At 41.4% G+C, this 22,857-nt stretch overlaps 1 long non-coding RNA gene across 2 annotated transcripts; it reads left to right on the plus strand.

Moving 5' to 3' along the window:
- Positions 1–348: 348 nt before the first annotated feature.
- On the plus strand, positions 349–22,360 carry LOC138651408 (uncharacterized). Of its 2 annotated transcripts, none has more exons than XR_011315481.1 (4): positions 349–617; positions 1,267–1,397; positions 19,908–20,023; positions 22,076–22,360. It is a non-coding gene; the product is annotated as an uncharacterized lncRNA (long non-coding RNA). The 2 variants fall into 2 exon arrangements; XR_011315482.1 differs by having other exon boundaries at positions 1,273–1,397.
- The last annotated feature ends 497 nt before the right edge of the window (positions 22,361–22,857 follow it).

A 22,857-nucleotide genomic window follows, 5' to 3' on the forward strand; every position in this document is an offset into this window, starting at 1 on the left:
TCGCAGCTATCATTACAACAGATTTGGCTGATTTCCATCCTCAAAGTCTTTTGGGTTTATATATATATATATATATATATATTTTTTTTTTTCTTTATTAGAACTTATTATCCTGGCAGAACCTTTCACTGTAAACAAGTTCTGAACTATCCGGAATGTGCTACATTTTTGTCCTCTCTGAAATAAGCACAATAATAAAATTATGGGCTGTTATATTAAGGCAGAACATGTGCTCCCCTTCAGGGGTGATAGATATGTGGTAACAAAGGGGAGGAGCTTTCTGACCTTAACGCACCTTTCATTTATACATCTTAGTGCATAAATACATTTCGAGAAATGACAGGAAAAAGCTCGCAGTGTGAGGTGAAAGGCACCGGCTGTTACTCAAAATGGCCATTCATCTGAGTGAGAAACCCATGCACACACTGCAGAGCCCATTTAAGTACATGGATGAATCTTTAACTTCAGAAGTTTTTGGAATGAATTTGCCATATGCGATCTTACCCTTCCTTGAATTGGTCAGCAGTTTCTATTTGGTCCAAATTGAAATCTTCCTGATGGCTGTCATTATGCTCTGAGTTCACTCTAGGCCATAAGCAAGAACTATAGAGCTTCAGGTATGATTTAAAATACAATGTTATGCCTACCTGTCCTAGTAATACAAAAACAATGAAAATATTCAGCTCACCCTTGATGGAAACCAGGTAAGGTTCTGGTGTGGAGGAGACTGGAGTCTCATCTCTGCCAGACATTGGTATTGTTTGTGAAGGAAGTGAATCCAGCTTTAATCCATAAACTCAAATCCTTTATTCCATTATTAAAATACAGTAGATAAGTAGATATGGCAACACTAAAATATGCCTAGGCAAGATTGGGGATGAGGGGTGCAAGGAGGTGAAACCAGACACATTTCGAATGACTGCTGCATTCTTAAACTCGGTCCTTCACAAGCACTACCTGTCCTAGTTCCATTCCTCACCTGTCCTGCTGCTTCAGCTCTCTGCCCAATTCTCTGCTCGTTTCAATTCTTTGACCATATCTTTGTTTTCTCATCTTTGATCTCGTCTTTGGTCTTCTCATCTTCGGTCTTCTTGACTTTGCTCTTTTGTTCTTCAGTCTTCTTGTTTTCCAGTCTTTTCATCTTGTCTTCTCATCTTAGATCTTCTCGTTTTTTAGTTTTCTCATCTTCAGCCTTCTCTTCTTCTGTCTTCAGGTTTTTGGTCATATCTTTGGTCTTCTTGTCTTTGTACATTAATGTGTGTCTAGCCCCAGATGACCACTTGAGACATAGAAAAATAGAGAAAAAGAAAAGAGGAACAAAGACAGGAAGACTAAGAACTGAAACAAGTAAAGGACTGGAAGCTACCTCCTCAAACATCTAATGGGACCTAGGACAGGTGAGTGCAATCTTATATTATTTTTAACCCCTTCCTGGCCTTACAAAGCATCCATCCCACTCATGTGCCACGGCATGGGTGCAACTATCATTTCTGAACCCCTTTAGCTAGGCCACCCTTTTATAAATGTTACTTGGAAGACAGGGGGCTTGTTATCAATTTTTAATTGGGGTAAAGGAGCTTCAAGTTTCACGTCTTACCTTTTCTACTCTGTAGGTACTCTTGACACTGACAAAACATTATTATCACTCTGTGATTATTAATATACATCACAAGTGTGTAGCGGACTACAAATGTCTTCAGAGTGGTAAATATCACATTTATCATTTTTGGTCCTCCCATTCGAATGTTCTTCTTCTGCCACCTCGGTGCAGACCGAACTCCTTGAGGATTCACTGTTTATTCATTATTTGACAATAAACATTTATGGTAAGGACAGGTGTCCAGCCCTGGTCTGAGGAGCTCAAACAGAGTGGCCTCTCAGATTCCAACCTACGCATATGTATGAGGTCTGTTTGCATACAATTAGAGAAGGCTGCATGTAAATTAATCAACTTGGTGATTTTGGCAGCAGAGAATACAGCCACAAAATATCCAAATTTCTACAGGGGTGGAAACATAAAGATGAAATGATTCTGCTTGAAGATTGATGTCATATTTTAGAAATGTCACTTTTTGAAGACTGACATTTAAGATTTTTAATAAATGAAAGTTCACACTTACACACGGGTTTAAGATTGTACATGAACCTTGTATATCTCTGTGTATACAGAAATGACCTTGTTTATTTCTTTGTAAATTATGTTCTTCACATAAAAAATATAATTCTATAAAAATAAAGAATCAATATTCTTATGGACAACTTGATCTCATGTGATAATTAATGTGCTACATAGAAAATCTCCAAAAAACTTTATCTTAAAATAATGTTGTTTTAGCCTCGAAAAATCACTTCAAAGTGATAGCCACTATCTCCCTTCTATATACTGTAACTTGTTGTTGTTGTCCACTGACTTTTATTAAAGCACAACTCAGGTTTTTTTTTTTAATTTTACCTCTGGAGTGGTATTAAAATCCAAGGCCCCTGCCCCCTGCCTGATACTCACCTTCTGGCATTTTCATCTTTTTTCGCCGCCGCTCTTGTCTGCCTTCTGCAGTTTGTAACCTCCCGGCTGCTTCCAGTGTTTTAGGGAGTGCGCCGAAGGTCACTAATCAATGTAAGTCTATGACAGCTTCGTTCTGACTCTAATAGACTTGTAACTTCGGAGTTCCGGACCCTCAGAATCTGCGCTCAAAAGGTGGCATCATGGGACTGCTGCTGTGCTGAAAAATGGTGAAGACGCCAGAGGATGAGTTTATGACCGATGGTGGGGGCAGGAGACTTGTGCTTAAAGCACCACTCCAGTGGTGGAAAAGAAAAAAACTTCTGGAGTGTGGCGTTAAATGTAATCTATCTTTAACAGAATACTCCAATTACAAGAAGTGGTGGCAAGTCTTTTCTTGCTACAGGAAGTGGGAATGGGTCTTTGTCTCTCTACAGGAAGTAGGGGAAGGACTTTATCTCAATATAGGAAAGGCCTAGTTCTTTGCATCTCTTCAGGAAGTGGGAGTGGGTCTTTGTCTCTCTATTAGTTGGACTAAAGCGCTTTATTTGGTCACGGTTTTCTTGACTGTGCACGGCCAGTTCCTCCCTTCCATTCTTGGTATCCTACTCTGATCCCTATCCTTGACAACTTGTTTATATTGACAGATCCCTTTTGTTGGATGTTTTACCTTGATCACATAATTTTTGCTTTATTCTCAATACTGTTGCAAGGAAAAACTTGAAAGTTTATGAAAACCCTGTTAGTCTAGTACCTATAACCATGCTATGCTCAAATTTGCTCAGATCACTCAATTTTCTTTTTCTAACGTGGATTCACACTGAAACTGATCTGTAGAATATATGCTCTCCTGATTCTCTTATGTCTCCCAAGGTCAGGTGTCTAATTACCATATATGCAAATTGCCTCTTCAAAGAGGAAGAGGACTTGAACTCTAGTGCCACCTCCTAGGAGTAGGAGTCCTGAAAGTCAATATTAACCTTTTAATAAGCCTTGCCGTATGACTCGTTAAAAAAGGTCGATATTGACTTTCAGGACTGCTACTTCTAGGAGATGGCACTAGAGTTGAAGTCCTCTAACTCTTTGAAGAGTCAATTTGCATATTTAATTTACCAGAATATCACTGCACTGCCTATAAGTCTCCTTAAATTCATTGCATTGAGATGCCAAGCTAGATATGTCACTCTCCACAATGAGAAACTTTACCCCTTAAAGGGTCAAAACTGATTAGTCTACAGTCTCTCTGTGTGACTGCAGACTTATGAATCCCCAAGCGCACGCATTGTGTGCTGCAGGGAATTGCCAATTTTAGACCTGGGACCGGGGGTATTATAAGTTATACATAACCTGTCCATTGTTCACAGGCTCCATCTCCATACACTCATATGGAGAGAGGCTGCACCTTCTAGTCAGACATGCCCACTGGCCTGCCGCATCACTAGAGCATAGAGCGAGGCTGCGCCCACTGGCCCGGGGTATGTATAACTTATACATAACCTCCGTTCCTGGGTCTGAAACAGGCAAATCTCCACAGTGCAAGCCCTGGAGGGATTCATAAGTCTACAGTCACACAGAGTGACTGTACACTTATCAGTTTTGACTGGACAACCCCTTTAATTTTCATACAGAATTGATCTAATCGTGAAAACACAGGTGTCTCTAATAAAGTAGTCACTCAGTTTGTACTGTTAGGTACATATATATATATATATATATATATATATATATCGACAGAGACAACATTTTTCTAATTTTGATTATAGACATTACCACAATAAATTTTAAACAAAACAATTCAGATGCAGTTGAAGTTCAGACTTTCAGCTTTCATGTGAGGGTATCCACATTAAAATTGGATGAAGGGTTTAGGAGTTTCAGCTCCTTAACATGTGCCACCCTGTTTTTAAAGGGACCAAAAGTAATTGGACAATTGACTCCAAGGCTATTTCATGGACAGGTGTAGGCAATCCCTTCGTTATGTCATTCTCAATTAAGCAAATAAAAGGGCTGGAGTTGATTTGAGGTGTGGTGCTTGCATTTGGAAGGTTTTGCTGTGAAGTAAACATGCGGTCAAAGGCAGCGTCGGACTGGAGCACCTTGGGCCCACCAGAGAAAATCATTCTTGGGGCCCACTATGTAGCTACATAGAAATAGATACAAGACCACCAATTGTGCGGTAAAAAGCGCTAATATCAGGGTATAATATAAGGTAGTTCATGTCTTAATAATGTAGCAAGGGTTGGGGTAGCCCCCTCACAGAATATAATGTAGCCCCCTCATAAAATATAATGCGGTCCCCTCTCATAGAATATAATGCAGCACCCCACAAAGTATAATGCAACCCCTTCAGGTATGACACAGTCCCCACCATAGAATATTATGTAGCACCCCCATAGGGTAAAATGCAGCCCCCCTCATATAGTATAATGCAACCCACCACAGAATATAATGTAGTCCCCTGAGAGAATGCAGTTCCATCACAGAATATAATGCAGCCCCCCCATAGAGTATACTGTAGCCCCCTCATATAGTATGATGTAGCCCCTCATAATATAATGTAGTCCCGAGAGAATAATGCAGCCCCACAACAGAATATAATGCAGCCCCCCATAGAGTATACTGTAACCCCTCATATAGTATGATGTAGCCCCCCCATAATATAATGTAGTACCCTGAGTATAATGCAGTCACCCCACAGAATATAATGTAGCCCCCAAGGGCCGTATTTAGAGTTTCTGCTGCCCTAGGCACTTTTAGTGCTGCCTCCCCCTTTGGTGAGTATGACACTATCGGCACAGAATCGCTGATGTGAAAGTCGCCTTTTGCAGTAGATCAGGCAGTTTTTCTGCATCTGCCGTGTACCGGATCACTTACAGCAACACTGCATTCGGCCTCATTCATTCCCTATGGGATTTGCGGCACTTGCTGTTATCTGGCAAATGCGGTACCATACCTCCCAACTTTTGAAGAAGGGAAGGAGGCATAAAGTTTGCGGCGCGCATAGTGCGCCGTGGCAAATTTTAGGCCACGCCTCTGACCACACCCATTTCACAACTAGTCACACCCATATCCACGTCCCAACCACAGCCATTTAGCACTGCTGATCACACTGTTTTATATACAATAATTATAAACAAAAAAAAAATATGGCCACACTTAATAGCCACACATGATGCTCAATACTGTATAATGGCCACACATAATGCTCCATACTGTATAATGGCCACACATGATGCTCAATACTGTATAATGGCCACACATGATGCTCCATAATGTATAATGGCCACACAGTGCTCCATACTGTATAATGGCCACACATAGCGCTCCATACTGTATAATGGCCACACATAGTGCTCCATACTGTATAACGGCCACACACAGTTCTCCATATTGTATAATGATCCCATATGATGCTCAATACTTTATAATGGCCACAAATGATGCTCCATACTGTATAGCGGCCACACATGATGCTCCATACTGTATAATGATCCCACATGATGCTCAATACTGTATAATGGCCACAAATGATGCTCCATACTGTATAACGGCCACGCATGATGCTCCATACTGTATAATTTCCATTGGCCACACATGATGCTCCATACTGTATAACGGCCACACATGATGCTCAATACTGTATAATGGCCCCACATGATGCTCAATACTGTATAATGGCCACACATGATGCTCAATACTGTATAATGGCCACACATGATGCTCAATACTGTATAATGGCCACACATGATGCTCAATACTGTATAATGGCCACACATGATGCTCAATACTGTATAATGGCCACACACAGTTCTCCATGTTGTATAATGATCCCACATGATGCTCAATACTGTATAATGACCCCCCCCTCCTGTATGCATGGCTCATATTCCCCCCCGAATGCATGGCTCATATTCCCCCCCTGAATGCATGGTTCATATTCCCCCCTCTATGCTTGGCTCATATTCCCCCCCTGAATGCATGGATCTTATCCCCCCATGTATGCATGGCTTATCTCTCCACCCCCCTGCTCCCATCTTGCATGGCGCGCCGGCTTATGTCCTCCTTCAGACCCCCCCATGTGTGTGACAGCACCCCCTCCTTCCTCACAGACCCACCCCATGTGTGTGACAGCACCCCCTCCTTCCCCACAGACCCCCCATGTGTGTGACAGCACCCCCTCCTTCCCCACAGACCCCCACGTGACAGCACCCCCTCCCTCCCCACAGACCCCCACGTGACAGCACCCCCTCCTTCCCCACAGACCCCCACGTGACAGCACCCCCTCCTTCCCCACAGACCCCCACGTGACAGCACCCCCTCCTTCCCCACAGACCCCCACATGACAGCACCCCCTCCTTCCCCACAGACCCCCACGTGACAGCGTCCTCTCCTTCCCCACAGACCCCCACGTGACAGCACCCCCTCCTTCCCCACAGACCCCCACGTGACAGCACCCCCTCCTTCCCCACAGACCCCCACATGACAGCACCCCCTCCTTCCACAATGACCCCCACGTGACAGCACCCCCTCCTTCCCTACAGACCCCCATGTGACAGCACCCCCTCCCCCACATTCAAAAGTCACCCTGCTCTCTGTACAGCCCCCATGTAGGAACGTCCGCTTATCTGTGCCCCCACAACCCTCAGATCAGCCCCATGGAGTACTCCTGTGTACAGAGCCCCCACCATTGCACCGCTCCTCAGCCTCTCCCCAAAGCACAGGAGGTCTCCTGCTATCAGCGCTGCACTGGAGGATGCCCCGCCCCCGTCCCTCATACTCACCTGACCTGACCCGTCCCTCAGACTCACCTGTCCTGTCCCACACACCGCACGGCCGCGTCGACATGGCTCCAGGATCTGTCCCGACTTCCGGCGCAGCACCTTCTTCCTGCTTGAGCGGTCATGTGATACCGCTAATTAAGATCATGAATATGCGCATATTCATGACCTTAATGAGCGGTACCACATGACCGCTCATTCAGGAGGAGCTGTGCTGCAGACGCCGAGACCAGCCATCGCTGGAGCAGGGTGAGTATCGTCTTCAAGGAGGAAGGGTGGAAGGGAGGCGGGGGGCCTGGAGCAGTGGGGGCCCACACAGCAGGTGTCAGTGCCTGGGCCCACTGGAGAATCCTCCGATTCTCCGGTGGGCCAGTCCGAGCCTGGTCAAAGGAGCTCTCCATGCAGGTGAAACAAGCCATCCTTAAGCTGCGAAAACAGAAAAAACCCATCCGAGAAATTGCTACAATATTAGGAGTGGCAAAATCTACAGTTTGGTACATCATGAGAAAGAAAGCACTGGTGAACTCATCAATGCAAAAGGACCTGGGCACCCACGGAAGACAACAGTGGTGGATGATCGCAGTAAAATCGCCATGTTGAAGAGAAACCCCTCCATAACAGCCGACCAAGTGAACAACACTCTCCAGGAGGTCGGCGTATCAATATCCAAATCTACCATAAAGAGAAGACTGCATGAAAGTAAATACAGAGGGTTCACTGCACGGTGCAGCCACTCATAAGCATCAAGAATAAAAAGGCTAGACTGGACTTTGCTAAAAAAAATCTAAAAAAGCCAACACAGTTCAGGAAGAACATTATTTGGACAGATGAAACCAAGATCAACCTCTACCAGAATGATGGAAAGAGAACAGTATGGCGGAGGCGTGATACAGCTCATGATCCAAAGCATACCACATCACCTGTAACACACGGCGGAGGCAGTGTGATGGCTTGGGAATGCATGGCTGCCAGTGGCACTGGGTCACTAGTGTTTATTGATGATGTGACACAGGACAGAAGCAGCCAAATTAATTCTGAGGTATTCAGAGCCATACTGTGTGCTCAGATCCAGCCAAATGCAGCCAAACTGATTGGTCGTCGTTTCATACTACAGATGGACAATGACCAAAAACATAAAGACAAAGCAACCCGGGAGTTTATTAAAGCAAAGAAGTGGAATATTCTTGAATGGCCAAGTCAGTCACCTGAACTCAATCCAACTGAGCAGCATTTCATTTGTTAAAGACTAAACTTCAGACAGAAAGGCCACAAACAAACAGCAACTGAAAACCACAGCAGTGAAGGCCTATGACTAAGGGCGCCGTGGTGCGCCAGAAACGTGTCAGGCAGAGAGAGTCTCCCTCTCTCTTTTTTAATATTGTTTTTTAAAATGCTTCAATAAATTTTGGATATTTTACTTACACTGGATGGACGTGCTGGATATTCCCTTTTCCTTTCTTCTACTTCAGCTGAAATCACCAGCAGGTACTGCACCCACCAGCTATATTCATTTGCAACGGCTTACAGATGCATGTCTCAGCGTGTCAAGCTCCTAACTTTCCCTCTCCCCCCCTCTTCTTTTCTTGAGCGTCTGGTGATGTCCATGAGTTCAAGACTTCAGGCAGTCATTGCCAACAAAGGGTTTTCAACCAAGTACTAAAAATGAACATTTTATTTAAAATTATTGAAACTGTCCAATTACTTTTGGTCACTTTAAAAACAGGGTGGCACATGTTAAGGAGCTGAAACTCCTAAACCCTTCATCCAATTTTAATGTGGACACCCTCAAATGAAAGCTGAAAATCTGAACTTCAACTGCATCTGAATGGTTTTGTTTAAAATTCATTGTGGTAATGTTTAAAACCAAAATTAGAAAAATGTTGTCTCTGTCCAAATATATATGGACCTAACCGTATATATATATGTACATTTATAGTCATATCTTGTCCAGTGCAGTTGCATTATGATTCATTTTGACGTTGCCGGTGACTGATCAGGCTTTCAGATTACAAAATATCAATAAATGTTTTGCATTAGCTTGGCGCATACAGTATGTTCAGTGATCGTGTAGGTCAAGGAAACCTGTACTGTGCATCCACAGATAAATAATAGCTACAGAATTAGTTAGAATATGTCATTGGCTTCAATCTGACAGCGAGTACAAACTCTCTCTTTTATTAGCTGAAGCTAACTGATAATCTCAGTTTGCAACAAACATAAAGCAGGAAAGTAAAGTTTTAAAAGCCAAATAGTGCAATTTTTTTTTATTGTAACCTGGAAGAAAAAGCTTTCTTTGAAAAGCAGTCTGGTACTCTTTAGGCCCCCATACACATTAGACCAAGGGCGGCTGAACCTGCCAACTATTATAATTATTTATTATTATAGCGCCATTTATTCCATGGTGCTTTACATGTAAGGAGGGGTATATATAATAAAAAAAGGTACAATAATCTTAATCAATACAAGTCATGACTGGTAGAGGAGAGAAGACCCTGCCCGTGAGGGCTCACAATCTACAAGGGATGGATCAGGATGCAATCGATGGGTTCAGCTGATGGTACGGGCCTACTGATGGTCGGGAGAGCTGTCGATCAGGCATGTCCAATTTCAGACTGCCGATTGCATGGTTTCCTTGAGATAAGGATGCGGTCAAAGGGTCAAAGAACATAGGCGTGATCAGCCGAAACAGCACTCCTGTACATTGGAATACTAATTCTAAATTTAAAGGCTATCTGTTAAATAAAAGTTGTCCTGTGTGTACACAAGGAATTATACAATTCCTAGCAATTATATTACTTTTATCCTGCATTTTCTCAAGTTTTCCCCTCTGTAGGCTCTATCTCCTAATTTGCAATTGACTCTGAGCTGCTGGATGGAAACTAGTTGCTCTGGTGTCTTTCATACACAGCACAGCACACAGTCATGTGGGTGTCATTCCTTTTATAACATGCAGAGAAAAGTAGCAGCAGCATGGAGGACAACATAAAGCAGTACTGAGCTGTGTAGATGTGAAAACAGCTGTGGAGTGAGGTACGGGACTTGTTAGAAAGCTCAGTATGATCTTCCTTTGTTTCCTCTGCTTTTTTCATCACTCCTGTTGGCTACCACCTCTTTATACAAAATAATTGGAGGTGTGATCTGTGTTGACATTCAATCTAGTTTTGAGCAAGATGAAGTCGAGCTGTTTTTTTCTGAGGGGATGACAAGTTCTGAAGGCAGTGGGGAAGAGAAGTGGCTCATAAGTGGGCAAGGAAGCAGATATCGCTGATAAGTTATATTACTAAGTTTCTTATTGGCCTTTGTCATTGATTTATGAAATGTTTGTTGAAAATACCGTTCCATTTAATATTCTTATTAAGTTATAATTCTGGACAATAACTTTAAGCATTTTGAAGTGTATTTCATTTGCATTTTTAGCTGCTTATTTTTGTGTTGACTATTACATCAAACAATATGGGAAAATATTTAAAAGTCCATATTTTTTTTTTTTATCAAAGTGCAGCCTGTTTAAGATTTAATGGTTTTTTTGGGGCATTTTTCCAACATTTCATTTTTACGTTGCATAAGCTCTTCTAGAGAAATAAAAACCATATAATAAAACATTTCTGCAGTACCTACAAGAGCATGGTATAATGTATGATATCTGTCAGCGCAATCACTGAGTGAGCAGTAAACAGATCTACATCTGGTGATCTGTGAATGTGCCGTATGCTGCCTTTATGAGCTCTCAAGGTCGTACTTCCAACATAAGGTCTTTATTATCTTTCGCCCTTCTGATCCTGATAATAAGACTACTAATAATCAGTGAATAATATCTCCAGTGGTGTACAATTTTTTTCTGTAATTTTAGCTTTGTAGACCATGAGGGTAATGGACGGTAAAGATCGAGATGTGAATCTTATTGAATGAAGTACAGAGACACATCACATCCACTCCACAAGACATTAATGGAGTTTTCTGGTGAAAACACACTGTCTCTTATTCTCAGGACTAGTGATGGGTGAACCCATGGATGTTAGGATCTGGTAGGTTCAACCGAACTTCTTAAAAAATATTCAGTTTGGGTAACAGAACAGTACTCGAACCTGGACCCCCTAAGCTCCCTTACATCCCTAGCGTCCCTAGATGGGTTCTTACATCCCATGCACAGATCATGTTCCTATCCTTGTCTTACTCTGAGAATGACCCTGACTACTCCATAGGGCAGCAGGAACGTTAGTCCTATTCTAACATAAAGACACAAAGGGAAACAGACAAGGATAAAAGAAATAGTAATCTTTCAATACATTCCCAGGGGAAAGGGAAAAGAAAAGGTGAGGCTAACCAAATAGGAGATTAGGTAATGGAAGACACTCAAACACATTTCCAAATAAATCTCCAGAGACCACTCCTAAACAACCTCTCTTCACACAGCTCACACCTACAGCTCCAAACCAGGTTATAGCAAGCTATTACTGGCAACTACTCAAGCTAAGAGGAGAGGATTTAGGGAAAAAATCAGAACAGTTGACATAACTCCGAACAGAGAGCTTTAGGAGACAAACAGAAGTGTTTAACCCTTGGAACAAGAGATCATGGGAAATCTACACTGCTAACTGGAAGGCAAGGCACATCCAACCAGTGCAGGTGCACGTGTAGCCAGATACTGTGATCTTCTGACCCCTTTTTGTCGTGGTATCCCCATGACACATTGCAACCTCACCATCACAAGGATATAGATGGCCACTCTGATGTGGTTCCCAAAAGTTCATCTGTCACCAATCCACAAGTTATCATGCAAAAATACCACTTCATTTGAAATCTTTGCAAAAAATGCCACTTTTTTTTTTTTTACATTTTTCAGCGGATGAATGCTTTGTGCTTTCTTTGTGCAGCCTGATATTACTTTAGGCTATGCATTAAATACAGTTTGAGTTAATTTTATTCTTGTGTTTTGGTTGCATTTTTTAGGATCAGTGGCCTTTATTTTCAAAATGCAGCATGCCTGAGGTAGGGAGTTTCTTTTTGGTATTCTTCCCGCAGATTTCTCAATAGGAATTGATCAAAAGCCAGTAAGAAACACATGTACAAAGTGACACTAACAAAAATCAAACTACAACACCTTGAAAAACACATGATACATATCAAGAAAATGCTATTTCATTTTTTTGTATGCATTTTAATATACAAGAAATATACTCTGTGGGAAGAAGCCCTGAAAAGGATTCACCAAATTTTGTCATTCCTCACACTACAGTATTATAGCAGAGGTGCACTTATAGTTTTAGGATACTGTCACTGTGATGTATGGAGACTGCTGAGGCATAAAAATGCTGGAGAGCTTTAACCTGAGTCCTTGGATAAACGGACAAAGTATATGTAACATAGATGTGCATCTCCCATCTGTTTCTACATAAGCTTATGCAACGTCACATATATATGTACAGTATATGTATATATAAACATATATATATATTTTCTTTTAATGGCCTTTGGTTCGATCTCGAGCAATGGCGACTTGATGGAGGAATGATCTATAGGAAGATTGATCTTGTGCAAGTCTAGATAGGTCTACCAGGGTCTTCTCCACCGTTATCTTGATATATTCATATTTACAGAAGGTCGTATTATCCTGCTAATTGTGTACAAAATAGACTTTGTACATAGTAATAAAAAAAATTAAGCTACAATATATGCCTAACAGCACACCACACCAATAGTCACACAATATTTGTATATCTATTGTGCACCATTATTTTTTCAGAATTTAGGCTTCATTTTATGCAGCAGAAGGATCTCTGCAAGAAAAACCTCTCTTCCAAAGATCTGTACAAGAACAGTATAAGTCGTGCATTAAGACGATAGTCCTTCTAAATTAAAGAATTGGAGTTCTGCCGTGACTTTGTCTATTGCATTATAGTAGTTATAAATGATGTGATGTTTGTAATGTCGCTTTAAACCCAACCCAACTGTCTACCTTCCCGACTTATGAAAACAATAGAAAACTTTTTCATCAGTTCTGCATTTTAACATTTTTTATTTCCACCCCATCTGTCTATCTAGCTATAATTAATTGAGGTTCTGATTATAGACAAGTGGGTTAGACCTGTCTTATACGGAATAGGTCAGTGTTTTGTGTTATGGCTATATTTGTGACTTTTTAAATGCTTTTAACTAGCTCTTTGGCTTGTTGTAGGTGATCCCTATTGTGTACATACCTTCTTTTTTTCTTGATTTCTATATTTTAACGCATTACCAATGGTAAGTAGAATGAGTTGTTGGCTCAAAAAAGCTACACCGGTCAGAATTGTCACAAGCAATTCCTCTTCTTGGAATGCTGAAGTCTCCTTCGTCTTCATGCTTTACCTCCTATAGAAAGATCTTGACTTACAACAGGGCCCCCTTGGTTGCACCCATGGAGTAGCTGCTGGCCAGAAGAGCAAGCTTGAGGCAAGAGTCATGCAGTGAAAACAACAAGATTTGGAGATATTGCAAAGTCGGAAGAGTAGCTGGGGTCAGGTACCAGGTGGCCAGTCAAAGTGGAGTCAATTTTTGAGGAAATCAGAAAGTGAGATTAAGTCAAGGGTCATAAACCCAGTTAGGATCAGGATACAGGTAGCAAGAAGTGGATACCAGGAGTGAAGGGATAAGCCAAATATAATAACTTGGTCTTGCCCTATTAGACACAGAAGGAGGTAATCATATCTGCTGTCCAGCTTAAAAATTGGTTGGCGAGCAGAACCACATATAACCTGGCACCACAACACCTATTCACTTAGCTGGATGATCTAAACAAAGGATATGAAAAGGCCAGCAACAAATAGGTTCTACTTTCTGACGTAGTGCTTGTGCCACCCAGGGCTTCCAGGATCACTGCCCATAAAGTAAGTGTGGGTGTACTTGATGACAGAGATAGATGTTGCAGAAGCAAAGTCAGGAAAGTTTGTTACACCAATGTACCAAGCACATACAAAAAAATGTAAAGGAAACTCATCCAGTCAGTGTTAGGGGTCGAGTTCCCACCTCTGCACAGGGGGAATCTCGGGCCATCTCCGCTGCGGTCTCCCATTCTTCTTCTGCCACAGTGGAGCCTGCTCAGGGGAGACGTTGGTCCCAGCATCTTGCTCGGTCCGACTCTGTGCAAAGAGTTACTGCTGCTTTTCCTGCTTCTGCCATTGAAGTCAGTGCTGGGCAGCGGCGAGCAGACGCTTCTGGGACTAAGTCCTGCTTTTCTCACTCTGTGCATGCCCAGAGTAAGATCTCTCAGTGGAGATCGAGGGTCACATGTTCAGATACTGCAGCTAAGTCCATTGGTCCTTCTAGGAAGGTCCTGTAGGTGCTTTGGCTTTGTGGCAGCCTCTCATTGGTCCTTCTAGGAAGGTCTTGTACGTGCTACGCTAGTATCAATCCTAATATGTGCTTTGCGCTAGTGGTTATGCATGAATGTGTTCAGGGACCCGGCTGAAATAATCCCCTAGAATACCGGCACATCCGGTGAGGAGATTGCGTGTGTGCATAACTACTGACTGCTATCAGTTCAGCAGCAAGCTTGTGCTCCTGTGAGGCTAACAGGGCGCAGTGCTTTCCTTTCACGGCTACTCTGTGAGGTAACAGAGTTAGTCTATACCGCCAAACAGTGCCACCATTCACTAGCAGCAGGTTCCTCCTGCACGGTGGACCCCGGGCTGCGAACGCACCATTCATAATAAACATCTTTATTTACTCAGTGCGTTCCGCTAGCCCTAACAGTCAGTTTCTTAGTTTCCAGTGAAGACATGGATAAAGATAAAGAATCAAAAACTTCTGTTGATTGATGAAACAGATTTTACAGAACATTGATGACCAATGATAACCAGATATTTAAAGTAACTGTGTTGTCCCGAGAAGACACTTATGTAGTTTATAGTTACGGTAATTTCTTCAGTGACAGCACTGCAGAAATATTGAACACCTACTTCCAGGTCTCCCAACTAATTACAGATAATCACTTGTGGGGTCCTAACAGGGGAACATTGGGAAGGGTCCCTTCTAACTAATCACTGGGTAATCTGTGTAATGCAGGACAGGAAAGATCCTTCAAGGAGACACTCTTTGGAACTCATCTCAACTTTGGGCAAGAACATAACTTTCTAAAGAGAGTACCCCCCCATCAATTAACTTAAATTCCTTAATTGGAATTTCCACTAATCTTCAGCAGGTGGTTTACAAACAGCAGAATAGCCACACTTATTTTTATCCCTGCTAGAACGGGGCAGCAGGTCAGATTCTCAACTGCCCTTCGATTCATTTTCTATGGAATTACTGTAAGAAACCAAGAGCAACACTTGGCCGCCCTATCAGGAATATATGGGGAGGCTGAGCATGTGCACTACTGCTCTATTCTAATGGGGATAAAAGTGTCCTGTTTTGCCCATCAACTTAATGGATCGCCCCCACTGATCAACAAGTTAACACCTATTAAGCAGATACGCGACAACTTGCTCTCATTGGACAACCCCTTTAATTACTGTTATTAATTCACACTTTTGGGCACAGCTTATGCATGCATTGGCCCAGTTTATGCCCAAATTTACAGGAATTACTTTTTAAAATTGGGTACATTCTCAGAAAATTTGGGACAGATGACAACCATAATCTATCCAGGCTTCGATGGAGACTTTGAGGGTCCCCTGACATTACTCTCATGAACCTTAACATCTTTGATGTGCCAGGACAACCAATGGAACATGACCAATTATTGTCTATCAGATGTATATAGAAAATGACAGGAAAAAAATCCATAGGTCGTTGTGGCCAGGGAAATCTGTATTTAATTGTTATAGTCCATCTAAGTGTGCTAATATGTAAACCCATAGAAAATTAAGTGCCGTACCTCTGACTTCAAGGTGACTTGTTTAAATGCCTTTATGTTCTATCCTTTTATCATTAAAAGCAGATAAAATGAGTATCAATTATAAATGGCTAATTAGAAAGCGTAATAGTCTCCTAATGACATCTGTAAAATAGATTTTCTGTAATTCATGGACAGAAATTTGAAGGGTGGACTTTCCTCTATCCCACCGATATTACTGCAACCTCCTAATGAAAGATCTACAGATTCTGTCTTACAACTTAATTTAGATTAATTCCATCCTTCATATTGTGGGGGATGAATTGGTATAGCCCGTATAGTGTTTTAACTATCGTAAGAATTATTCAAACATTTAGGTCATATGAAGTTTGTTTCCAAAATAAAAGATGAAATCTGTCAAAGTTATTTGACAAAAATTGTAGGCATTTACGCTTTCAGGTAGGCATTAGGTAGCGTTCACACAGGCACTTGATTTTTGTGTTAAAACACTGCAAAGTTAATTTCCACAGGTTGCACAGCACCCAAACAAAATCCTAAACATAAATCCCTAGCCATGTCCAGGCACTAACTAAACAGTACAGACATTGGCTTCTCATACACAACTAAGCCAGTCCCAATTTGGTCAAATAAAACAGCAATCGTCCATAACAACCACAGATACTTGCAGTTTGGCACACACGGCCTGTGCAGTCTCTTCTCAGAGAGATTTTGGCTTGTCTCTCTCTTCAGCATCAATACAAATCCAGTCTGCTCAGCCTCCCCAGCAGACTGACTTAGATGAACACCTTGCCTAGTTATGTGCAGAGCTTAGCTTTGTGAGGACTCTCAATTCTAAATATTTTTGTACCTAATCAGACTCTGCAGAGCTAGGATTTAACCTTACCCTACCAGAATTGCTACATATCCCCCCCCTTCTGCCCAAAGCCAAGGGCTGGGCACTATCTGCCAACCCACAATGCCAACATCATAACCTTGTCACTAAACTTCATTTGGCCTTGTCACCACACCACAGTTGGGGCAAAATTACAGTTCCACTGTATGAAAAGCTTGCCTACTCATTCTACTTCTACTATCTTACTGTAGGTCAGTATATGAGGATCCTCTCTACCCCTCCGCCCCTCAGAATGTCCACACCGCTCACGATTCTATCCCATCGTGGGGGAACACTACAGACACACTATCTCTATACTTAATACACTAAGACTACTCTCCTGAACTCTGCTCCCAGGTCCTCCGAACCTACCATATTACATTATTCTTCTTGGTGTTCATACATTAAAATAAAATATATCTAGGTGACATTAATTATATGGTAATGATGTTATTGTTAGTATTAGACAACGGGGCTAATTAAGTTGTTCATGTAACTGTTGATATCTTAGTAAGTTTTATTGTCACTTGTTTATATGTACAGCACACTAATTTTATATGTATTTTCTTACAGTGAGGTTTCAAGAAGACTCGGGCTGAGTCGAAACATAACCTTCACTTATTCCGATTTTCTAATTTCTGTGGTGAATAACTAAATGTACTTGTAATAAATACGGACACTTTTTTTTGTAACTAAATAAGCATTTGAGTGCGGCTGATTCCTTTTTCTCTTGTCACCACAGCCAACATATCGGCATAGCGGACTACTGGGCGCTACCACTTCAGCCCACAAGTCCCATAGCATGCAACATGCCCTTTGACCACTTCCACTTTGTGAGACATGGATCCACAGTCTGTGCATATGTCGACCGGGGCCATAGGATAGTTCTTGGCATCTCCACAGACATACCTTACCCCAACCCTCTTCCCAGGGACTAACATATTCAGAAGTGTGGTCCTTTCCAGGGTCACCAAACTCCCTGAGTCCCAAAGTCCTATCACTTGGACACTGTTCACAGTCACCTGGTATGTGTGAGACACTGCAGGCAGGGTGAGAGAAGTAGGAGTTGCGCCGGCCAATGCTGCAGTCCATTGGTTCTGAGACTTTGTCAGTTCCACCATCTCTCTATACTGATGCTATGACAACCTCGCTCCTAGCATTGCGGACCTTTGTTCTCCCTCACATAATTCAACTCAAAGAGACAGCTTCCAGCTTCCCTTAACCATACCGGTGATTCCATGACACCAGAGAGATGTCACCTTCCGGCAGGACAGCCCCTCCATGCTTTCAAACTGTGATTGCAATTTTTGCAATTCTGTAGCCAGCTTTACTCTGGATCTTTAATCTTTACACTGCAGTTGCCTGTGGTCTCTGGGACATCATACCCGCATTTCATGCACCAATTGTAGGGATTCATTCTCTCGGGTAGGCATTAGGTGTCGTTCACACAGGCACTAGATTCCTTTGTCCAAACAATGTGACCTTTAATTCCACAGGTTTCATAGCACCAAAACAAAACCATAGACATAAATCCCTAGCCTTGTCCAGGCACTAACTTGATAACACAGACCATGGCTACTCATACACTGGTGAGCTAGTTCCAATCCGGTTAAACAAAACAGATATTGTTCATATCAACCACTGATACTTGCAGTTTGGTACTTGTAGTTGTGGTTTGGTGCATGCTACCATCATCACTGGATTTTGTCACCATGTGGCAGTCGGAAAGTGAGACCAAAGAATCTAATTCTAAGAATTAATGTGAGAAGTAGAGGTCACACCGTAATTCGGGCAACGATGATAGTGTTGTGGCCATTAAGTAGGCAACTTTTGCTATTCATGTAAAGTACACGGATTGGCTTACGTAAAGAAAATCCGTCAGAGCAATGTAAGAATTAAATTCCGGCATTGCACTCAGTAACACTCTTTTAATCTCTTAACTGATGGATACGTCTATTCCTTCTTATGTTGAAAGACAATTTAATAATACATATTAAGGCAGCGCACCAGCAGTTTAGATAAGATTGATGTATATCTCTCTTATAACCACCGCCCTGACACGCACACATATTGCGGCTGAATGCAAATCCTACCAGATCAGAATAAGAAAAAAAACAGAATTTATAGAGTCTGAGGAAGGAGTAGGTAGACGGAGATAAATATTACCAGAGCCCATGGGGGTCACATTACATTTTTGCATTAGAAAGCGGAAATTGTGATTTTTATGGTGTTTGTATATTACAAAACCTGATTAAATCAGTCACGTTTATTAAAAAGAATAGATAAGTGAACTGCACACACAGCAATTTACTCACTTTCAAAATTGCTACATTTACAATTTTATCAATTAATTGGTAAATTCCTACCCCAAGTGTAAGCCCTACCCTTAATCCAGCCCCCTCAAACTGAATGTGGTGACACTTTTAGATGGGATTTACTCAAACCTCAAGTAGAGATAAGAGAATCGATTCATTACAAATTAAAATCGCTTTGAGCAATTAAAAAAAGATATTCAGGTTTTTTTTTTTTGGAATTCGGTACAGGTAAATTCAGCAAGACACTGGATTCAACAGGGTGGGAATGAGGTGATGGATGCATCTTGTTGAGGTGGGATGGTTTTTATGCTTTTTTGATCAAAATAATGTTAACTAAGTACCCAGTTACTTACATGTACTATTTACCTTTTACTGATTTATTAGCTGTACGGCATATGCTCATTTTTGTTTTTTTTCTAATGGCCACAGAGTGAACGCGCAAAAACACTTTGCGTGTATATCAGCTTATAATCCAACTCCGTTTTTTGGATTTGCCATTATATTAATAAAAACATTAAAGTCTCCCCTCTCACTCTGCTCAGTCCTCTGGGCATCTTCTACTTGTCTCTGGTCGTCTTCCGCCTTCATCTGATCCTTTTTTGCCTTCACTTAGGTTTTTGGCACCTACAATACTGACTAACTCTCGCAACGTGTTGATGTCAGCGTTGAAGACCACTGTGAAAATGGAAAAGAACAAAAAGCACCTAGAAGAGGAAAGGCCACAGAGAGGTGAGACTATATACTGCATATTTTACAATGTATTTTGCTTTTTGGGGCTGTCACAGTCACAACCTTTTAAGGTGAGCAACTCCATAATTCCCTTCTCGTGTGTATTTTATTTGTTTAGCGGACTTCGGCTCAAGGTCGCACCATAGTGACTTGTAGGATGAACGATCTGTATGAAGATAGACCTTGTGCAAGCCTACATCGGTCCAACTGAGTCTTCTCTGCCATTATCTTGATATCATCAAGCCATTGAGGTTGCTGGCCTACCTCTTTGCCTTGTTCCTTCTCTTCTGTTAACCTTGATGTCCTTCTCCAGTGATTGCTCTCTCTTCGTATAATGTGTAATCTGTATTGTCATCTGCACCTTTCAATATCACCCTATGTGCACTTGCGTCCCCCTCTTTTTTTCTCAAATTTGATTTTTTTTAGCAGATTTGCTCATCTCTAACCCCTAACTTTTTAGCCTGGGACAGTCCATATCTGTTAATTTGTTATTTGCTTAGATACAAGAGAAGTTAGACCACTAGATAACATTGGTGTGGTGAAATCTGGAGGAGTGTGATTACTTCACTGTATTTTTTGTTGGTTCTATTTTGGGATCCAAAAAAAGAAATGTCCAGCTTCACCGAGTCCGTAAAAATTAAGGGAGCCTAGTCTCCAGAAACGCGTTGAGATTCTTACCCATATGGTTGTGCTGAAGTCTGTATCCTCCATGTTTAAAGTTTGTGAATAAAGAAAACGCTTTTTTACGGACTCGGTGAAGCTGGACATTTCTTTCTTTTTTTGGATCTTGTACGCCTGGACACAGCGGGTCCGTGCTCCCGAGGTTTGGTTGTTGAATCACGGGTGAGCTGGTTTATGTTCCTTCTTACAAAATCAATTTTGGGATACATATGACATTTTTATTGATTTTTCTTGCATTTTTGGGGACACTTTGGTAATCAAAAAATGACCATTCAGGTCTTTTGATTTTTTTTTTCACTTTACTGCATTTAACATTGAATTTATTTAATTTTTTTAACTATTTTTTTTTTACATTTTCTTTTAGTCTTGAACTTTGATTGGTTGCACTGATACTGTAATCCATTACAGCACATGGTTAAATTAGTTATGGTAACTCTTATGAAGCAGCACAGACACAGGCTGGGCTTTAAAGGAATATCAAGATGGTGCTGATGAAGACTTTTTGTGGGCTTCTGGCTGTCAATGTAACCCTCGTATCTAGGGTTGACCATCTACTGAGCTGGCTAACGTCCTTCAAGAACATGCATGTCGCATGGAGGGAAACTTTTGACGAACTGACACAGGTTTTCACATTATACACCATCATCAACCCAGTTCCCCCCAGCAAAACCATGCCCCTTTTCCGCATAAACCATATCAGAAGAAAAAACTAGATGACCAATTTTTGCCAAATTTTGTCCCAATATTTTTCTAGAATGGTTCCGTTACAGAGTTTAAGCCCAGTCCTTAAATTAGCAGAATATAGGCTGTTTTGGAAGAGTATGTAGATTGTTAACAGACTAAAGGATTGGTCATCAGTGCATAAGCAATATATTATTATATATTTATTATTATGGGACATTTGTGTAATTTCTTAGAATTTTTCTTCCATAGACTCAATGTGAATATTCACTTTAAACATACGGTAATCTATTCAGACACCTGTCAATCTCAAAGCAGCGATCAGTCCTCTGCCTCCATGTAATTGATAGGTAGCATTCACTGCTACCTTCAACACCTCTTCATTAATTGTACGCCCACATTAATCTGCATTTATACTTTCATAAGAACGGCAAAATATTTTTGCAGGACAGAATTTCAATGAGTCTTCCGGCGTAAATCCTCTCTAAGTGCCTTTTGTAGTTCACTGAACATACAAAACCCCATTACATTTTCATGTCAATATATTTTATTTTTTATTTTTTTGCCGAAGCATAAAATAGCTGTCGAAAGTAACAACGCATTCTTGACGGGAGAAAAGGGAAAGGAAAAGGCAATTTGTACATTTTTTTTATCATCTAAATGAGTCTGTATTTTTTTTTTTCTTTACAGCCAACCTGAATTCAAAGATCGCTTCTTATCACCATTATGTTTAAAAGGTTATCCTGATGGGCCAACAAGTGAGAGAAATTAACTGCCCAGAAAACAATTTCCAGGAGCTCCGAGGAGTGGAATGTTTTGCTGAAATGGAATGAAAAAGCCATGCTGGGAAAATGTGAACTCGCAAATCCGAACAGAACTCAATTTACATAAAGAAACATTGTAAATATGCCCGGGAAATAAATGGAACAGCTCTCTGGGTGGACGGACTCGTCAAATTTGCTGTAGGATACCAATAAAAATTGCAATTAAGAAGCATTTTTGATTCTGGCATCTGTACATCATATTGGCCAGCTGGTCCAAAATAACCTCTGGCGATTCAAAAAGTTCTGAAAAAGAAATTACACATAGTAATAAAACTTTTATAAAATGACTTCTGATGACTGTGACGTCCTTTCCAATGTGGTTGCGCAGTTATTAAACTCTCTTGATGACTAGCCCTGTTGAATGACAGAGAAACCTTATGGGGAAGTGTATATTTTGGTGTAAAATATCAATTAATTGACATGTGCGAATCCAGAGCATAATAAAAATAAGTAAAAGATATAAAAAAAAACCTTAGACGCACCTTACTGCTTAGCTCTCTGGTCCCTCTTTTCTCTGGTCCCTCTGGTCCACATGTCCAGTCCTTCAGACCACCATCACGCATGCAGAAACCAGTAAACGTCTGCGCATGACGCGCACGCTCACGTGCTTTGGAAGAATCCTCCTGGGCCTCATCAAATCAAAAAGTC

The sequence above is a fragment of the Ranitomeya imitator genome, chromosome 10 (assembly GCF_032444005.1).
Source record: "Ranitomeya imitator isolate aRanImi1 chromosome 10, aRanImi1.pri, whole genome shotgun sequence".
Lineage (NCBI taxonomy): Eukaryota > Metazoa > Chordata > Amphibia > Anura > Dendrobatidae > Ranitomeya > Ranitomeya imitator.